The sequence below is a fragment of the Tachyglossus aculeatus genome, assembly GCF_015852505.1.
Source record: "Tachyglossus aculeatus isolate mTacAcu1 chromosome 12 unlocalized genomic scaffold, mTacAcu1.pri SUPER_6_unloc_2, whole genome shotgun sequence".
In the NCBI taxonomy this organism is placed as follows: Eukaryota; Metazoa; Chordata; class Mammalia; order Monotremata; family Tachyglossidae; genus Tachyglossus; species Tachyglossus aculeatus.
Genome location: NW_024044829.1, coordinates 6,424,899 through 6,430,660, shown reverse-complemented (window position 1 = coordinate 6,430,660; position 5,762 = coordinate 6,424,899). Strand labels below are relative to the sequence as shown.

The 5,762-nt window shown below is 44.5% G+C and overlaps 1 pseudogene; it reads right to left on the bottom strand.

Moving 5' to 3' along the window:
• Positions 1–1,540, bottom strand: LOC119921245 (annotated as a pseudogene).
• Between the last annotated feature and the right edge of the window lie 4,222 nt (positions 1,541–5,762).

The window sequence follows — 5,762 nt, the reverse complement described above, 5'->3', positions numbered from 1 at the left end:
TTATTTCCCCCTAGGAGGCACACTCTTGCACCACACCTTTCTGTTGGCACTTTTCATCTCTTGTGCTTCTCAGCGTGTAAATGAGAGGGTTGAACATGGGAACATTTATGGTGTAAAACACAGCTAGTACTTTGTCCGCCATGAAGGTGGTGGCTGGACATCTTCATTCATTCATTCATTCAATTGTATTTATTGAGCGCTTACTGTGTGCAGAGCACTGTAATAAGTGCTTAGGAAGTACAAGTTAGCAACATATAGAGACGGTCCCTACCCAACAGCGGGCTCACAGTTTAGAAGGGGGAGACAGACAACAAAACAAAACATATTAACAAAATAAAATAAATAGAATAAATATGCACAAGTAAAATAACTAAATAGAGTAATAAATATGTACAAACATATTTATGTATATACAGGTGTTGTGGGGAGGAGAAGGAGGTAAGACAGAGGGATGGGGAGGGGGAGGAGGGAGAGAGGAAGGAGGGGGATCAGTGTGGGAAGGCCTCCTGGAGGAGGTGAGCTCTCAGTAGGACTTTGAAGGGAGGAAGAGAGCTAGCTTGGCGGATGTGCGGAGGCAGGACATTCCAGGCCAGGGGGATGAAGTGGACAGGGGGTCGACAGTGGGACAGGTGAGAACGAGGCACAGTGAGGAGGTTAGTGGCAGAGGAGCGAAGGGTGCGGGCTGGGCTGTAGAAGGAAAGAATGGAGGTGAGGTGGGGGGGGAGGCGAGGTGATGGAGAGCCTTGAAGCCGAGAGTGGGGAGTTTTTGCCTGATGTAGATGTAAACATATGTAGATGAAGATTCAGGGCCCAAAGAATAAGAGCACCACAGTGATATGGGAACCTCTGGTGGAAAGGGCTTTGAGCTGACTGTGAGGGGAGCATATTCTTAGGGAAACTAATATGGCTATGTAAGAAATAAGCAGCACCACAAAGGTGAACATGGTGATCATTCCTGTGTTGGCCAACTCCGACAGGCCTACAACAGAGGGGTCGGTGCAGGCGAGTTTCAGCAGAGGTTCACATCACAAAAATAGTAATCTATCTGATTAGGCCCACAGAAAGGCAACTGGAGGGTGAAGATTGACTGAGCCATCGAATGCACAAATGTCACAACAAAGGGGAGAAGCAGCATGCCGTTACACTCCTGCTGGTTCATGGCGACCGTACATTGCAGTGGCTTGCAGCTGGCCACGAAACAATCATAAGCCATCTCAACACCGCCAAAGAAGTGAGAAGCAAAAAACTGGGTCATACAGCTGGGGAAGGAAATGGTCCTCCTCTCCATCATCAGGTCAGCGATGAGTTTAGAGGAGATGGTGGAGGTGCATCAGAGATCCTCAAGGGACAAGTACCTGAGGAAGAAATAGATCGGCTGATTTATTAGGTGGCTGAACTAGCTAGTGAGGAGAATGATAAGACTTCCCATCACTATGCCAATGAAAAGGAGCAGAAATATCTCGAAACAGACAACCTGCACCGTAGGATTTGGGGAAAGTCCCAAGAGAATAAATTCTGAACTATTGTTCTGGTTTACCATGAAGTCAGCAAAGGCTCTTCCTGGAATTCGTGACTTTGCCTGAAATGAGAAAATATGGAAACATAGCCAATAAGACGAAACATCCATATCTTCACTTTAGCTCTCTAGAGTTCTCTCGCATGAACCAAGCCTGATCAAACATTTTTACTCTCGAAGTCTGCCCTTTTATTTGTGATTTTTAGTCAGTATCGAAGACATTGATAGGCATGGTTTTCTTCAGTCAGACAAGCATCTTTTGAAGGAGTTTGAAGTAGATATAAAGGAGCAGAATTTCAAAGATAAGCAGGATTGCTTCATCAGTTTATTGAAGACACTGATAAGAAGAAAGAACTGATGTCTCTAGGCTCAGGACCCCAGGTTTGAGTTCTATACTACTAGCACTGAAAACAATTCCTAGCACTCAGTAAGTGCTCAGTAAACGTCATTGAATGAAACAGAAGACTCCAGACAGGTATACAGGCACAGATGGAGAAATGGACTGCTCAAAAACAACATTTTGCCAGGCTACCTATTAAATGAAACAGGTTCCCTAAATTCTATGCCAAATGCTTAGTTATTTCACCATAACCAGGACTCCATAAAATTAAAATCAAGGGGAACAGTTAAACATTCAGGGACTCTCTACCTTTTCTTACTGTGTGAACACTGGGTAGATAGGAAAACAATTATCCTTGGGAAAGTATATTGTATGCTGTTACCGAAGGCATATTAGCCAAACTCAGGTCCTCAGGTCCACTTTATTTTCATGGCTTTGGGGTGGAATTTAAAAGTGCCTTAATCTAGATGTCAAAGGGAAAATACGATTTTAAAATCAATGAAGAATATTTATTGACTGCCTACCTCATGCAGAACACTGTACTATGCACTTGATAGAATATGATAAAGTTCATTCACATGACCCTGACCTCAAGGAGCATATAATCTAATAAATAATTATGGTACGTGTTAAGGGCTAACTCTGTACAAAGCCTGTTCTAGGTGCCTCTGTACCAAGCCTGTTCTAAGCACTGAGGTAGATACAAGTTAATTAGGTTGAACACAGTCCCTGTCCCAGCATTGGGATCATACTCTTAATCCTCAATTTTTACTGATGGGGTAAAGGAGGCACAGAAAAATTAAGTAACTTGCCCAAGGTCACATAGCATACTTGTGGCAGAGCTGGGATTAGAACCCAGGTCCTTCTGACTCCCAAGCTCATGCTCTATCCACTAAGCCACACTACTTCTTCATCTAGAAGGGTTAGACAGACACTAAAATAATTTACAAATAAAGTATAGGCAGTAGGAAGAAGGAAAAGGAGATTTGTACATGAGTTCATAATTAATTAAATGAGGTTTATAAACTATGAATATAAGTCGAGAAGCAGTGTTACCTTGAAAAAACAACACTGGCCTGGGAGTCAGAAGACCTGGGTTATCATCCCTCCTTGGCCACTTTTCTGCTGTCTGGCCTTGAGCAAATCTTTTTACTTCTCTGTGCCACAGTTCCCTCATCTCAGTTCCTTCTCCTACTTTGACTGTGACTCCCACGTTGTACTTGATGATCTTGTATCTACCCCAGCATTTTGTTCAATGCTTGGCTCATAGTAAGTGCTTAACAAATACCACAATTATTATTTCATCATTATTATATGCTTCAAGCAGTTGTGAAAAACGAATGTTTAGGCAATGCAGAATTTTAAATTATTTATTCATTTTGGTATCTGTTTTCCCCTCTATATTGTAAGCTCATTATGGACAAGGAATGGGTCTGTTAATTCTGTTGCATTGTGTTCTCCCAAGCGCTCAGTACAGTGCTCTCCATATAGTAAGTGCTCATTGATTGATTGATTGACTGTAGAAGTGTTGAAGTGGCAGTAGAGGAGGCTATAATATGGACAGATTAAAAATTAATTGACAAAGCCTCTTGTAACAGGTGTGACTTTGGAAGTGCTTTGGGGTTGGGGAGAGCTGCATTCTGTTGAATTTGAAGAAGGAGAGGTAAGGGGAAGAGCATGACCAAGACGTGAGAAGTGGGATAATAATGAGGTATAATGAGTAGTTTAATTTGAGAGGAATGAAGAGTGTGAGCTGGAGTGTAGAGGGAGAAGAGAGTGGATCAGTTCATTCATTCATTCAATCGTATTTATTGAGCGCTTACTGTGTGTAGAGTACTGTACTAAGCTCTTGGGAAGTACAAGTTGGCAACATATAGAGACGGTACCTACCCAACAAGAATAAGTAGAAGTAAAGCTAGATGTTCATCAGTAACAAAATAAATAGAATAGTAAATATGTACAAGTAAAATAAATAGAGTAATAAATCTGTACAAACATATATACAGGTGCAGAGGGGAGGGGAAGGAGGTAGGGCAGGGGCGATGGGGAGGAGGAGAGGAAAGAGTGGGCTCAGTCTAGGTAGGCCTCCTGGAGGAGGTGAGCTCTCAATATGGCTTTGAAGGGAGGAAGAGATCGAGCTTGGCGGATGTGTGGAGGTCAGAAGCACGAGTGGCTGGAGTAGCACACTCCTCCCCCTTCTCCAACCCCCGCCTGCTGTCAACCCTCTCTGCTACTCTCCCATCCTTCCCAGCACTCTTTCAGATGAGCTCTCCTCCCTCCTCTCAACTACTACTACATCCACCTGTGCTTCAGACCCCATTCCCTCCCATCTTATGAAAGTTTCGCTCCGTCCCTCCTCCCCTCCTTAACTTCCATCTTCAACTGCTCACTCTCCACTGGCTCTTTCCCCTCTGCCTTCAAACATGCCCACGTCTCCCTCATCCTAAAAAAAGCCCTCTCTTGACCTCACCTCCCCTTCTAGTTATCGACTTACCACCCTCCTACCCTTCCTTTCCAAACTCCTAGAACAAGTCGTCTACACTCCCTGGCTCGACTTCCTCAATGCCAACTCTCTCCTCGACCCCCTCCAATCTGGCTTCCGTCCCCTACAGTCCACGAGACTGCCCTCTCAAAGGTCACCAATGACCTCCTGCTTGCAAGATCCAATGGCTCCTACTGTATCTTAATCCTCCTCGACCTCTCAGCTGCCTTTGACACTGTGGACCACCCCCTTCTCCTCAACACGCTATCCAACCTTGGCTTCACAGACTCTGTCCTCTCCTGGTTCTCCTCTTATCTCTCTGGCCGTTCATTCTCAGTCTCTTTTGCAGGCTCCTCTTCCCCGTCCCATCACTTTACTACAGGGGTTCCTCAAGGGTCAGCTCTTGGTCCCCTTCTGTTCTCTATCCACACTCACTCCCTTGGAGAACACATTCGCTCCAACGGCTTCAACTGTCATCTCTACGCTGATGACACCCAAATCTACATCTCTGCCCCTGCTCTCTCTCCCTCCCTTCACGTGCGTACCTCCTCCTGCCTTCAGGACATCTTCATCTGGATGTCTGCTCTCCATATAAAACTCAATATGTCCAAGACTGAACTCCTTATCTACCCTCCCAAACCCTGCCCTTTCTTTGACTTTCCCATCACTGTAGACAGCAGTACCATCCTTCCCGTCTCACGAACCAGCAACCTTGGTGTCATCCTCTACTCTGCTTTTATCGCTCACCCCACACATCCAATCTGTCACAAAAAAACTGCCGGTCTTACCTCCACAACATCGTCAAGAACTGCCCTTTTCTCTCCATCCAAACCGCTACCTTGCTGGTTCAATCTCTCATCTTATCCCGATTGGATTACTGCCTCAGCCTCCTCTCTGATCTCCCATCCTCCTGTCTCTCTCTGCTTTAGTCTATACTTCACGCTGCTGCCCGGATCATCTTTGTGCAGAAACGCTCTAGGCATGTTACTCCCCTCCTCAAAAACCTCCAGTGGTTGCCTGTCAACCTACAGCCCGTTGTTGGGTAGGGACTGTCTCTATATGTTGCCGACTTGTACTTCTTCAAGCCCTTAGTACAGTGCTCTGTGCTCAATAAATATAAGCGCTCAATAAATACGATTGAATGAACGATTGAATGAATATTCTTCCCTTAAGAGGATTCCAATTACCACTAGCATGTACTGAAAGCAGTCTTTTAATCGATGTGTGTAATGAGAAGGAAGACTTATACACATACAGGAAATGACATTCATTGTTCCGACAATTCAGAATACATGAAAACCTTCAAGTGTGGTTCTTTGAGAAGACATTAAGCCACAATGAGGTTTCTTAAAGCATCTGAAGAACCCGCTGATTCCTTCTTTCTCTCACTGAAAAAAGCAACAAAATAATTCTCAGAAAATGAT